Source organism: Adiantum capillus-veneris, chromosome 2 (assembly GCF_014529385.1).
Source record: "Adiantum capillus-veneris isolate H3 chromosome 2, ASM1452938v2, whole genome shotgun sequence".
Taxonomy (NCBI): domain Eukaryota; kingdom Viridiplantae; phylum Streptophyta; class Polypodiopsida; order Polypodiales; family Pteridaceae; genus Adiantum; species Adiantum capillus-veneris.
The window spans coordinates 173,600,241-173,615,873 of record NC_140932.1 but is presented as its reverse complement, the minus strand read 5'-3'; positions in this window follow the sequence as shown (position 1 = coordinate 173,615,873).

The following is a 15,633-nucleotide window of genomic DNA, read 5'->3' as shown; positions in this document are numbered from 1 at the left end:
TAAGAAAAACAAGGAGATCTCTGACGCAAAAAATATGCCCAAGGAGGAGGCAAGTCCCTCGAGCAAATAGGGATGCGTGACCTATGAGACCGAGTTACAATTGAAAATATTCTTTTGGAATTGTAGTGGGTACCCATGGAATGCGGGGGTTGGCATTGATGAACTAACAAGAAAAGCCGATGTTGTACTTCTAGTTGAAACTTGGGAGCAAATACACAAAGGATTAACGGCTTGGAGGATTACAATGTACATTCATTGAACAAGGATGTCTGTTGTACCAACTCTCTTTGGTCTATGCGTCGATCAATTGGAACAAATGGTACTTGACTTTATGCAAGAAGAAGGCATTGAAGAGGTCACTATTTGCAATGCGATAATCATGCTTTTGTTGTATGCGAATGATGTAGTGCTTCTAGCACACACTCTAGAAGATGCACAAAAGCTTATGGTTGTCCTTGAGAACTTTTGCTTGCATAGTGGGCTGATTGTGAATGAATCCAAAACAAAGCTTATGCTTGTGAAAACCAACCATAAGGAGAAGCCATGCATTGTGTACAACAATGAGACACTTGAAGTTGTTGAGAGCTTTAAGTACCTTGGCCTTGAGGTTCCGTCCAATCACAAGTGGCATGAATGTGCTATGCATCGTTTGGAAGCGGGAAAGAGAGCACATTATGCATTTGAAAACATGTGTAATGCGGGAAGAATCAAGTGTTGTGTTCTCAAGAAGTATCTTTTTGATGCATTGCTGACATCGATTCGTCTTTATGGAGTTGAAATGTGGGGCAGGAGCATCTCAAAGTCTACTTGGAAAGAGTTTGAGAATGTCCAAAAGCGTTTTCTTACAAACTTTCTCCAAGTGAAGACACAAACACCATATATGCTCCTACTTCTTGAGTCGAGATCTCTTCCAATTGAGGTTACGGGCATGGAAAGGGTTGCGGAGCACATGATAAAGATGCGTCAAAACCCCTCATATCGACTTCCTACAATTGCATGGGAAGCAAGCAAAAAAGTTCAAAAGACGCATAAAAGCAAGAACTTGAGCACGGGATGGATGCAAGACATAAAGAAGTGGTTTGGGAGATGGGATGCATTACACTTGCTACATGATGCTTCAATTGACTCCCAAGTGAATGAAGCTTTTCTACAAGGCCAATGTATTACGGCTTGGGAGAAATCCGGTGGGTCATGCTTCATACATTACACCACCCATATTGCTCCCAACTACAAAACCATGTTCTTCGCTGAAAGAGGAAATCATACTCACACTTACTTGCTTGAGCCTATCCCCTTGTCAACGATACGCACTATTGCAGCCATTTGGCTTAGCTCCCATTTCCTTCGATGCGAGACAGGGCCTTGGGGCAATGGAGAAGAGTCAAATCGCCTATGCACATTATGATCACTGCAAGTTCGAGAGTTTGAGTACCACAGACTACTAGAGTGCTCAGCTTTTGGTCACATTCGAACTTGCTTCTCTCACATTTTCAGCCATGACTCAGACCTACACACTTTTGTCTCCCAGCCACAGTGTGGGCTCTCCATTGCGACTCTCATCACCACAATTTTGGAGCATCGAGAGTCACTCATGAGCCATACACATACTACATCACATGTAACTTTGATCCCATAGGTCATACTTGACCTCCGAGGACGATAATAAAATCTCTCTCTCTCTCTCTCTCTCTCTCTCTCTCTCTCTCTCTCTCTCTCTCTCTCTCTCTCTCTCCTACCATCACCATGCTTAAGTGCATTGTAGACGGTGGAGACAACCTCAACAGGTGGGAATCATCTCTTGGAAGCCGAATAGTGGACCAACCAGTAATTACCATGGCGGTTACCACAGTAACCTCTGTTGGGATTAAAGCCCAAGTGGCCTCTTATGCGGATATGGCTGGCCGCCCGCCTAACTCACTTCCCTCTAACTCTTTGTATATACTAACTTATACTTTGTGAATACTAAGGTATTGGGAGATAACCCTTCTAACAGTTCTCTGCGTACTGTACTGTGTAAGCTCACTGTGTGTGTGTGTGAGAGAGTCGACCCACGCTCCGCTCCGCGACTTCAATTGGTATCAGAGCCTTGGTTCAGTGCGGATTTGTGCAATCGCACGCGCGCGCACTTTTCCGGCAGATTCTGGATCCGGAGTTCGAAAATTCACACTCGGCGTTCCGGGAGCGTTTTCAGCAGGTGACCTGCAGTTTTACCCCCCTTTCGAAGCCGTTTATGCCCTCAGAATTTCGTTCTGAGCACTACAGCAGAAGATAGATTTCAGCCGCAAAGAAATCCGTCTTGTGTAGATTGGCAAGCAGGAGGTGGTCGACATCAATATCGACATCGACATACATCACTTATTCGTCTTCAGAGCATCATCTATAGACCAGGTACACATATATATCATCAGATATATATATTGCAGTCTGCATTGCTACTTCTTGTGCTTGCCAGGTTCCAGGGGAGGTGTGGCCATACGACGGCTTGACACCACTGGCATGTATTGCAGATTGATGTACTCTGATTGTGGGTCTGCTAGTTGTGAGTCACGCTAGCAGACAGACCGCCGCAGCGGTCATAGGACAGTGATAGGTCTATTATAGGATGTATGCTAGTTCTGGGCAGTTTGCTGAGCCATCTGAGAGGGTCGTGTGTGAGGTTTTTTAAAGCCAAGCACTAAGGGCTGGGTTACCCAGTGTGAGGTGGATTAGGTTGCTGGAGTTCCCCTCTACACGCATCCTCTTTGACGACTTTTATCCCTTAGGATGTATGACTTTGTGTAGACACTGGATTGCATCTTATGCGTCAGGCCGTTGAGGCATTGTTCAGGGTTCAGTCTTGAGACAGATACAGGTTCTGTCATCGCTCAGAGAGGAGACAGTGTATGCTTACAGGACAACATATTACAGAGATTTTTTAGATTTGTCACTGGTCAGCTATTTATGATTGTTTTTTGAGCTATCTTTTGGTTCCCAGAGCTCAGTTTACAGGGGAGACTCTGTCAAAAATTTTCAAAATACTGACAGTTCCTGAGGAGAGGTGTTCAGCTTGTTGATTACAGCTTGTTTATTGTGTACAGAGGCCAGTTTACAGGGGAAACTCTGTCGGATTTTTCTCAGGAGTAAGCAGTTTGGCAGATATGGCATCTTCTCAAAGTGAGACTCTTTACAGCATAAAGAAGCTGGATGGCACAAACTTTCCATTCTGGAAGAAGCAGATTTGGCAGGTTTTGGTGCAGAAAAAACAAGTGAAGCCACTGAAGCTCAAAGGGGAGAGACCAGAAGGTATGGCTGAAGATGAGTGGGAAGAGCTTGACGAGTTAGCTTGTTCCACAATCATGCTGACACTGGCAGAAAATGTTTACTTCAACGTAGCAGAAGAGACTACAGCGTATGGCGTATGGCAAAAGCTATGTGGTATGTACGAGAAACAAAGTGCTGCTTCTCAGATTTACTGGCTCAAAAAATTGGTGGATTTGAAGATGAAGGAAGGGACAGCCATGTCAAATCATTTGAATGAATTTCACACAATTTTCAGCCAGTTAACAGCACAGGAGATAGTCTTTCCAGATTCAGTGAAGGCTATGTTTCTCTTAATCACTTTGCCAGACAGTTGGGATACTTTTCGTACAACGTTAAGTAATTCTGTCGCGCCAGAAGGTCTTACAAGTGCCAATGTAGAAGGCAGCTTGCTCACAGAGGAAGTGAACAGGATGAACATTGACAAAGGCAAAGGCAATAGTGCTTTGGTCGTTCGAGGGAGACAACAGTTTAAAGAGAAGAAGGGTAAGAAGGCACAAAACCGAAGTAAGTCTCGTGATTCGAAGTCAAAGGATGACATAGAATGCTACCATTGTGGCAAGAAGGGTCACATGAAGCGAGACTGTACGAAGTGGAAACAAGAAAAAGGAAAAACAAAGAGTTCTGAGCAAGATGAAAAGAAGAGTTCAGTGAAGATTGAAGAGGTGAATGTCACAGGATCTGGTTCAGACAGTGATTCTGGTATAGCAGTTGGTGACATCTTCCTTACAAGCAATCTTGATTCTGTTTTCTTGACTGCAGAGGATGGACATGCTATGAGTGATTGGATTATCGACTCAGGGGCATCTTTACATGTTTCTCCGCACAAAGAGTGGTTTACATCATATGTGGCTACTAAAGATTATGTCAGACTTGGCAATGAGCAGGTTTGTGACATACTTGGAGTGGGAGATGTGCAGTTGAAGTTTCAGAATGGCTCTTCTTTATGGCTCAAGAATGTCAGACATGTTCCAGCAATCCGAAAGAGCTTGATTAGTACAGGGAAGTTGGATGATGCGGGTTATGTGACAGTTTTTGGGAACAGTGCTTGGAAGATCTCCAAAGGTTCGATGACTGTAGCACATGGCAGCAAGTCAGGAACTCTGTACACTTTACATGTTTCAGAGGTTAAAAACCATGTAATTAATGTGATTGAGCAGCCAAGTGTGTCACTGTGGCATCGTAGGTTGGGACATATGTCAAAAAGAGGAATGGAAATACTTTCTCATTATGGTTATTTGCCTGGCTTTTCATTTCAAGATTTTGAGTTTTGTGAGCATTGTGTTTATGGTAAGCAAACACATGAACCTCACAGATCAAAGAGGAATCGTAGGGACGAACGGTTAGCTCTTGTAAACAGTGACCTATGCGGACCAATGCCTAGTTTGTCACTAGGGGGAGCAGCGTACTTTTGTACATTCATAGATGACTATTCTCGCAAAGTATGGGTTTACTTCTTGAAGCACAAGGATGAGGTGCTCAAGGTCTTTAAGACATTCTTGCAGCTGGTGGAGAATCAGAGTGGTCAGAAGCTGAAGTGCTTGAGAACTGACAATGGTGGAGAGTACGTTTCCAAAGTTTTTCAAGACTTTTGTGAAGCAAAAGGGATTAAGTGGGAACTTACTGCACCATATAATCCTTCACAGAATGGGGTTGCAGAACGTATGAATAGGACCATACAAGAGAAGGTCAGAAGCATGTTGTCAAATGCTGAGTTGCCTGATGGATTTTGGGCGGAAGCAGTGGCTACAGCAGTCCATTTGATCAACAGGTCTCCTAGTAGGGTTCTGGATAAGAGTGCAGTGGCCGAGATGCTATGGACAGGCAAGGCACCTTCGTATAAGCATCTCAGAGTCTTTGGTTGTGAAGCTTATAGCCATATTCCTAAGGAGTTCAGAAATAAGTTAGAACCAAAGAGCAAGAAGTGTATATTTCTTGGCTACAGAGAATCGGGCGAGATGGGTTACCGGCTTTGGGATCCTGAGTCCAGAAAGCTTATTCGTAGCAATGATGTGCATTTCAATGAAGCCAAGTTTCACGCTAAGCCAGAGAAGATAGAGGAGATCAAAAGAGTTGTCTTCAGGGAAGATGGACCTAGTGCTAGCACATCAAGACAACATGGTTAGGCTCAGGAACAGCGTATAGTGGCTAGAGAGGCAGAATCAGTTGTGGTGAGACGTTCTGAGCGTGTCTCCAAACCACCTGATCGTTATGTGCCATCTCTAAATTATGTCATGCTCACAGATTGCGGAGAACCATCTTGTTACAAGGAAGCATTACAAGTGGTTGACTCGAAAAAATGGCAGTTGGCCATGCACTCAGAGATGACAGCTCTGCATAAAAACCAGACATGGAAGTTGGTTAAATTACCACAGGGCAAAAAGGCTCTACCTTGTAAATGGGTTTACAGGTATAAGATCACCGCTCATGATAGTCAGCCAAAGTACAAAGCAAGGCTTGTTGCCAAGGGCTTTAAGCAAGAACAAGGCATTGACTTTGATGAAGTCTTCTCTCCAGTGGTCAAGATGACTACATTGAGATGCTTTCTTGCATTGGTTGCTATATTGGATTTGGTGTTGCACCAAATGGATGTCAAGACAGCGTTCTTGCATGGTGATTTAGATGTGGAAATTTACATGCAGCAACCAGAAGGGTTTGTTGAGAAAGGCATGGAACATTTGGTATGCCAGTTGTTAAAGAGTCTTTATGGCTTAAAACAATCACCGAGGGCATGGTACCATAAGTTCCACCAGTTTATGCTTTCTCAAGGCTACAAACGTAGTGAGTTCGATCACTGTCTATATACAAAGAAGGCTAAGGATGGCAGTTGGCTGATCCTTATTTTGTATGTGGATGACATGTTGATTGCTGGCAAACACTTGGAAGAAATTTCAGCTTTGAAGTCAAAGATGGCAAAATCATTTGACATGAAAGACATGGGTGAGGCAAGTCATATACTTGGTATGCGCATTGAGAGAGACAGATCAAAGAAGTTGATTTGGTTATCTCAAACAGAGTATATTGACAAGGTTTTGCAACGTTTCAATATGGAGAAGGGAAAGGCATTGAGTGTTCCATTGCCACCATATGTGAAACTTAGCAAACAAGATTGTCCTGTGTCTGAGGAAGAAAAGGCTGAAATGGATAAGATTCCATATGCGTCTGCAGTGGGTAGTTTGACGTATGCAATGATTGCTACACATCCGGATATTGCATTTGCAGTGGGAGTGGTTAGCAGATATATGTCAAATCCCGGCAAGAAACATTGGGAGGCAGTGAAAGGTATCATGAGATACTTAAAACATACAAAGAGTATGCGCATATGCTATGGTAGTCAGGATTTGAGTGTCAGAGGATACACTGACTCAGATTATGCAGGAGACTTGGATAAGAGGAGATCTACATCAGGCTATGTCTTTACATTGGCTGGAGGTGCCATATCATGGAGATCTCGATTACAAGATTGTGTTACGCAGTCTACTACAGAAGCTGAGTATGTTGCAGCAAATGAGGCATGCAAAGAAGCTATTTGGCTTGGTAGATTGGTTGCAGACTTGGGAATCAAAGTAGATATGCCAGAGTTATATTGTGATAGTCAAAGTGCTATACAATTGGCAAAGAATCCAGTGTTCCATTCGAAGACTAAGCATATTGATGTCAAATGTCACTTCATTAGGGAAGTACTTGAAGACAAGCAGATACAACTGCTGAAGATCCACACCAAGGACAATCCTGCTGATCTACTCACAAAGGGACTTCCAGGAGAGGGCTTTGTGCATTGTCGTGAGTTATTGGGCATTGGATAGATGGCAGCCATGTAAATCTTTGTACATTTATGTTCATAGATTTACAGTTACTTAAAGTGCCACATTGGACTTTAAGTGGGAGGTTGTTGGGATTAAAGCCCAAGTGGCCTCTTATGCGGATATGGCTGGCCGCCCGCCTAACTCACTTCCCTCTAACTCTTTGTATATACTAACTTATACTTTGTGAATACTAAGGTATTGGAAGATAACCCTTCTAACAGTTCTCTGCGTACTGTACTGTGTAAGCTCACTGTGTGTGTGTGTGAGAGAGAGTCGACCCACGCTCCGCTCCGCGACTTCAACCTCAAGAGGCTATAAATAGGACCCATTACATTGTAATCGGTCTGATTATACTTTGGGTTGTTTGCACTCTTTGACTTCTTACTTCTAGTCTCTTGGTTCTAGTCTTTGAAGCTATCTTGAGTGACAATCTCTTCACTTGTAACTCTACTCTGTAATCATTAATACAGTGGTCCATTAAGCTTCAGTCTGTAATACCTTGTATTCATAAACTATGAATCTGAATCTGAAACACTGTTCCAGTCATTCAGTCTGTTCCTAGTTCCAGTAGAGTATTTCAATTCAGTAACTATTCCAGCTCAGTTTCTATATTCCGTTCCAATCTCATTGACTGAACTGACGACTTCCAGTAGCTGTAAATTCTAACACTGGAATCAGCTATCTGAAGAGATCAGCTCCAATTCCATTTTGGTGATCACGGTGGCTAGAGCTGTTTACTCATTCACCAGACCGCTTCTCCCAGTTTGAATTGTCAGCTGAAGATATGGCACCCAAAACAAGCCATGGTCGAAAACCATCCTACCGCATTGACCCTATCCCTGAGGAGTCGAAAAGAGATTCTGATCCTAAGACTGAATCGGGGATTGAGACTAAGGCTCCGAAGGAGCACAGTCAAGCTGATGAGGCTAAGGGCTCTCAGCACTCCAGTCAGTCCAGACGAAGAAGGGCTGAGAGGGAAGAACGCAAGGCCAGGAGTCTTAGGACCACACATGGGGATGAAGGAGCCAAAGGCAGTAAAGGTAGTCGGCACAGTTCCATCAAAAAAGCCAAAGAAGAGACAGAACTTGAGACTGCATAAGAAATTGACTGGGATGCAGATACAGACCATTACAAGAAATCTTTAAAAGGAGTCAGGTTCCTAAGATGAGAAGAGAACGAAATGATGTTGATCGACATGATTACACCTCTTCATTGAAAATTTCTTTTCCAGTGTTTAAGGGTGGGAAGAAAGATGACCCGGATCTTCATATCCAAGCCTTTGAACAATATGCTGAGCTGAAAAACATTGATGAAGATGATTGGGGGGAATACTTTCCTCAGACATTAAAGGAGGCAGCAAGGAAATGGTACTACCATTACTCAGCTTGCCAACTCAGATCATAGAACAAACTACTCAAAGCTTTCTGACTGGAATATTCAGATAACAGAGGAGATGAGGATATCCTCTTTGAACTGGATAAGATAAAGCAAAGGAAATTATTAGTCAGAAGCTATGTTGAGAAAATCAAGGAACTGACTAGGCAGCTACAGGAACCACCATCATAAAAACGGTTGTGGGCATGGTTTTTAAATGGTTTTCGTAGTAAGAAGCTTAGGGAACAAGAGGTGTCTGCACCAACAAAGAAATTTAATGATCTGGTGCAGCGAGTCCTGAAGTTGGAACAACAGGCTAAGAAGGTTGAAAAGAAGTCATAAGAAGAGGAGGTCTAGTGGTAGCAGTACTTCTACTGAGAATTTTGATTCCAGTAAGACCTCCAATAGTTCTGAAAGCAGCTCAGATGAGAAGAGCAAAGACAAGACTAAGAAGGGGTCTTAGTCTAGGAAGATTGATGAGATGGCCCGGCAGATTGCTGAAATTAGCCAGACCAGACAACCAGTAAGAAGAGAGGAAACCTGGTGTTCAAAGTGTAAATCCAAAGACCATGTTTCCAATGAATGTACACAGTGTACTTACTTACTGCAAATCTTATGGCCATCTATGGAACAATTGTGGCATTCACATTCATCATTTTAAGAAGTGGAAAGATATGGCTGTGGTGGCATTTACTAATGCTGAACCAGTAAAAGTGGAGACTACTAGTGTACCCCAAGAAGATAAATTAGGTATCAGCGATGTTGGTACAGGGCGTGGCACATACCAAGGGGGTACTGGCTGGGGCCGGGTCGTGGTAATTTCCAGAGTCAAAGTCTGAATTTCTATACTTGTGGCAAGTATGGGCTTTTCATGGCTCAGTGTCGAGAGACACCTGTTACTGCAGCTACTGAGGCGAAAGACCCAAAACCAGTTCCTGCACGAGTGGTTACACGCAGCAAAGGGGTAGCGATTGAAGAAATCCCAGATAATCCAACAAAACCAGTTAATCCTGAAAGTAGCAAATGGGCTCAACAGAGAGAGGTGTGGAAAGCCAAGGGTAAAGAAAAGATGGTTGATGAATGGCAGGAGCAGAGAGAATTGGCAGCGAAAATCACAGAGGATTTAGCCAAGAAGTTGCCAGAGCAGCCTCGGGATTCACCATGGAAAATTTATCACACCACGTAAGTGCAGGGGAGGGGGGTTTTTTCACAACTTACATAAGCGTATAAGTTAGGGCTAGGTCCCCAATAATTTATCTCCCAATCTTAACAATAAGGGGGTATCATATTTATCGGGGGGGGGGGGGAGGGAGGACTGACCCGGGTTGATTACTTGTATCGATTAGCCATCGTGTACACTAGAACTCGAATAAATTTTGGGGAAGTTTTTTATCAGGTGTCACACATTAAATTTTGCATCAAGCCAGTCATAGATAAGGACTGATTTGGAGTAGGTCAAGGGTTAATTTATACCAGCTTTGGATGGGTCAAAATTGGACAAGTAGCCAGAGTGTAGGTTGATAGGGCACATAATTTGAAAGTCAAACGAAGGCACATTGAGGGTACATCTAGTTATCAATAGAAGTGGTTCCTAGTACATTGCCAGTCACTATGCTACACACTCTTTGACTAGCTTTACTCAATTAGATCATGTGAGACCTAAATTTTGTATGTAAGATATGGGTATGATATTTTTCTTCATTGATTATCGTATAAGCGTAGAAAGGGGGGTCATATTCCCTAATATGAGTCGTATATAGGGGTTTTTATCAAAGTTGTCCGCTTGCAGGTGGCGTCCTGTTTTGTATATAGAGTGAATCCCCCGGGGAGCAACCAAAGATTTTTGATGCTCGGGTCATTCAGAAGATACCAGCAAAGTCTTCTGAGAAAGCACAACCAGATCAGTCAAGGTCTGGAACACATGAGACCATGTTGGCTGCAGTTTAGGGAATGATGGAAGAATTAGGGATTGACAAGGGAGCTGAAAGCACTAGAACAAAGGTATGGTATTGTGCAGATACTTCAAGTTCTGATAGCAACTCCGATCATGAGAAAGAGGAAATTTATGTCAAAATTTGTGACAGAATTTAGAGACTCACGGTGGAGTTAGAGGACATTTAAAGAAAAACTTTGCCTGAAGCAGCGAATTTCATCAGACAACGAAGGAAAGCTGAGGCGGAAGCCAGAACGGTTGACTTGGCTGCTGTCAGAGATGATGAAGTGCCAGTGATCCAAGTAGATTATAAAGTTAGGAAACAGTGGGAGCCACTATCTGGTGTCATACTAAATGGCGGAGCAGGGGTGAACATCCTGGGGGCACATCTTCAGTAAAGGATCTGAATTACAAATCTGAAACCTGCACCTTTCAAAGTTCGAATGGCGGACCATCGGGTAGTATAGGCAACTGGTATGATAGAAGGCATGTAGATAAGAGTAGGTAAGGAAAAGTTCAAAACTAGCTTCCTAGTATTAGACGTGCAAGGCGCATATGAGATGCTATTAGGGCGCCCATGGTTGCGAACGGCACAAGCTATTCACGACTATGCTAATCAGACTCTGACAATACAAGATGCTAGTAGCAGAATTCAGATTCAGGCAAACAACACTAGGAGCTGGAAAAAGGAGTTGAGATCTAAAGAGCTTTGCCAGAAGTATAAGGTGAAGAAAATTGAGAGAATGCTGGCAGCAATGACTATTTTCCCATTAGCCGAGATAGATCTCAATGTAGTGTTACTAGACAAAGATCAGGCAGAAAAGCAAAAGAAGCAATTTCCAGACCAGTTCACTGAGCAGAACTTTGGAGAAAGGTTAGTTCAGCTAACTGGAAGGCCAGAAGAACCAGTTTATTCCAATATACCAGTGGATTCTGAATACTTGGAAGAAGTGACTGAGAATCAGAATAGCAGTCTAGAAATCAAGGAACCATCTTGGGATTACGTTGAGGAGTCAACCAAGAGAAAAGGCGGAGGGCCTAACTGGTTACTTCCAGATGATCAAGAAATAGAGGAATGGAATTTAGGTTCTGAGGAAAATCCTAGATTGATTAAAGTCAAAAAGCATCTGAACTCTAAGATGAAAGAGAAGGCCCGACATATGTTCCAGCAGTACAAGGATGTGTTTGCATGGGAACATACTGATCTTAAAGGAGTAGATCCAGAAGTATGTCAACATCGAATACCATTGAAACCAGATGCTAGACCAGTACGGTATAGTGATACCGAATGAATCCAAATTATGCTAAGAAGGTCAAGGAAGAGATTGATAACCTTCTGAAGGCTGGGTTCATTACTGAAGTAGCTAGTAGTGACTGCTTGTTCCGTATTGTGGTGGTACCCAAGAAAAATGGAAAGCTCATAGTGTGTGTGGATTATAGAAAGCTAAACACTCAAACAATTAAGGATCCATTTCCATTACCATTTACGGATATGTTGCTTGATGAAATTGCAGGTTATGAGATGTATAACTTTATGGATGAAGGAGTACGAGCGGAAGTGCGATGCGAGAGTGAGTGCGAGAAGAAGAGCACGATGATATGGTGAACTCGCTCTACTGTAACGTGTAGAGCATAGTGAGTTCTTATTAGGTTTTTACAAAAGAATATGTGTACATACCTGGCGGCCCGCCCACTTACCTGGGCGACCACATTGGGCTTTATACCCCAACAACCTCCCACTTAAAGTCCAATGTGGTACTTTAAGTGTGAGAGAAGCTACTATACAAGCTAATATACAAGAGATGTAGAGAAGTGATGTACTACCCTACACCTAACTGCTTGCGAAAATGCGCAAAGCTCTCTGAGGGAAGTCCTTTTGTAAGTAGATCAGCAGGATTTTCTATGGTGTGAAATTTGACAAGCTGAAGTTGCTTATCCTCGAGCATTTCCCTGATGAAATGATACTTCACATCCACATGCTTTGTCTTTGAGTGATAAACTGGATTGCGAGCCAATTGTATAGCACTTTGACTATCACAATATAACACAGGCATCTCTTCTTTGATTCCCAAATCTGTTACTAGTCGATTAAGCCAAATTGATTCTTTGCATGCCTCTGATGCTGCAACATATTCAGCCTCTGTAGTAGACTGAGTAACAAAATCTTGTAATCTAGAACGCCATGATACTGCTCCACACCAATGTAAAGACATACCCTGACGTAGACCTTCGGTTGTCTAAGTCACCTGCCAAATTGATTCTTTGCATGCCTCTGATGCTGCAACATATTCAGCCTCTGTAGTAGACTGAGTAACAAAATCTTGTAATCTAGAACGCCATGATACTGCTCCACCAGCCAATGTAAAGACATACCCTGGTGTAGACCTTCGGTTGTCGAAGTCACCTGCATAATCTACGTCTGTAAAACCCTTTACACTTAGCTCCTGACTCCCATAGCATATGCGCATACTCTTTGTAGCTTTCAGGTATCTCAATATTCCTTTCACTGCCTCCCAATGTTTCTTGCCTAGGTTTGACATGTATCGACTTACTACTCCCACTGCAAATGCAATGTCTGGGCGAGTAGCAATCATTGCATATATCAAACTACCCACTGCAGACGCATATGGAATCTTATACATTTCAGCCTGTTCTTCCTCAGACACAGGACAATCTTGTTTGCTAAGTTTCACATATGGTGGCAATGGAACACTGAATGCCTTTCCCTTCTCCATATTGAAACGTTGCAAAACCTTGTCAATATACTCTGTTTGAGATAACCAAATCAACTTCTTTGATCTGTCTCTCTCAATGTGCATACCAAGTATATGACTTGCCTCACCCATGTCTTTCATGTCAAACGATTTTGCCATCTTTGACTTCAAAGCTGAAATTTCTTCCACGTGCTTGCCAGCAATCAACATGTCATCCACATACAAAATAAGGATCAGCCAACTACCATCCTTAGCCTTCTTTGTATATAGACAATGATCGAACTCACTACGTTTGTAGCCTTGAGAAAGCATAAACTTGTGGAATTTATGGTACCATGCCCTCGGTGATTGTTTTAAGCCATAAAGACTCTTTAACAACTGGCATACCCAATCTTCCTTGCCTTTCTCAACAAACCCTTCTGGCTGCTGCATGTAAATTTCCACATCTAAATCACCATGCAAGAACGCTGTCTTGACATCCATTTGGTGCAACACCAAATCTAATATGGCAACCACTGCAAGAAAGCATCTCAGTGTAGTCATCTTGACCACCGGAGAGAAGACTTCATCAAAGTCAATGCCTTGTTCTTGCTTAAAGACCTTGGCAACAAGCCTTGCTTTGTACTTTGGCTGACTATCATGAGCGGTGATCTTATACCTGTAAACCCATTTACAAGGTAGAGCCTTTTTGCCCTGTGGTAATGTAAGTAGCTTCCATGTCTGGTTTTTATGCAGAGCTGTCATCTCTGACTGCATGGCCAATTAACAATTCCCGGAGTCCTTTATTTGCACTGCTTCCTTGTAACATGAAGGCTCATTGCAATCAGTCAACATGACATAGTTCATAGATGGAACAAACCTATCAGGAGGTCGCGTGACACGTCCAGATCTACGCACAATAGGTGGCTCAGGCTCAGCCACAACCTATGGTTCCACTCTATCCTGTCCTTGCTCCTCTTGAGCCCTGACATTTTGTCTTGCACGTGCAGGTCCATCCTCTTGGAAGACAACTCTTCTAATCTCCTCAACCCTCTCTGGTTTAGAATGATATTTGGCTTCATTAAAGTGAACATCATTGCTGCGGATTACATTTCTGGATTCGGGATCCCAAAGTCTGTACCCCATCTCACCAGAATTAATATAGCCTAGAAAGATGCACTTTCTACTCTTTGGCTCAAGTTTTTTCCTAAATTCCTTTGCAACGTGAGTATATGCCTCACAGCCAAAGACTCTGAGATGCTTGTATGAGGGCACCTTGCCTGACCATACCATCTCTGCCACTAAATCCTTCTGCAAAACCTTGCTAGGAGATCTATTTATAAGATGAACAGCTGTTGATACAGCTTCAGCCCAAAACCCATTTGGCAGCTGTGCATTAGACAACATACTTTTGACCTTCTCTTGTATGGTCCTATTCATCCTTTCAGCAACACCATTTTGAGGAGGATTGTAAGGAGCAGTAAGTTCACGTTTTATACCTTTTGACTCACAAAAGTCATGAAAGGCCTTTGAAACATACTCTCCACCATTGTCAGTGCGTAAGCATTTAAGCTTCTTGCCACTCTGATTCTCCACAAGTGTCACAAACGTTTTGAAAACACTAAACGCTTCATCCTTGTCCTTGAGAAAGTAAACCCATACTTTCCTCGAGTAATCATCTATAAATGTCATAAAGTAAGAAGCTCCCCCTAGAGATAGGTTAGGCATAGGTCCACACAAATCACTATGAACAAGTGCCAACTGTGTATCTCTTCTACTGCTTCTATGCTTATGTGGCTGCTGTGTTTGCTTACCATACAAACAATGTTCACAGAATTCAAAATCATTAAATGACAAGCCATGCAAATAACCAGAACGAGACAAGATTTCCATTCCCTTCTTGGACGTATGTCCTAACCGGCTATGCAATAAAGAAATGTTCGGCTGCTCGGTTACATTGATTACATTTTTAGAGACATTTGATACATAAATCATGTAAAGTCCTCCAGACTTTACTCCATGTGCTATTGTCATAGAACCCTTGGATATCTTCCACATGTTCTGTCCAAAAGTGGTGACGTAGCCAGCATCATCAAGTAAACCTGTGCTGATCAAGCTCTTTGTAATTGCGGGGACATGTCTCACATTCTTCAATGTGAAAGAAGAGCCATTCTGAAACTTCATTTGAACATCTCCAACACCCAAGATCTCACATGTCTGCCCATTGCCTAGCCGAACATGATCTTTAGTGGTCACATAAGAGGTAAACCACTCCTTGTTTGGAGACACATGAAGTGATGCCCCTAAGTCTACAATCCAGTCACTCAGTGCATTTCCATCAGATGCTGTAAGAAGAGCTGAGTCCATTGTATTCTTCAAGAAGTAGATGTCTCCTGACACTAGACTGTCATCCTCTGCAACAGTGTTTGTCACATTTATTTCTTGAATCTTCACTGAGGACTTGTTCTTCTCACCATGGTCTTCAGCTTTCTCTTTGCCTTTTTCTGCTTTCCATTCTCTGCAGTCTCTT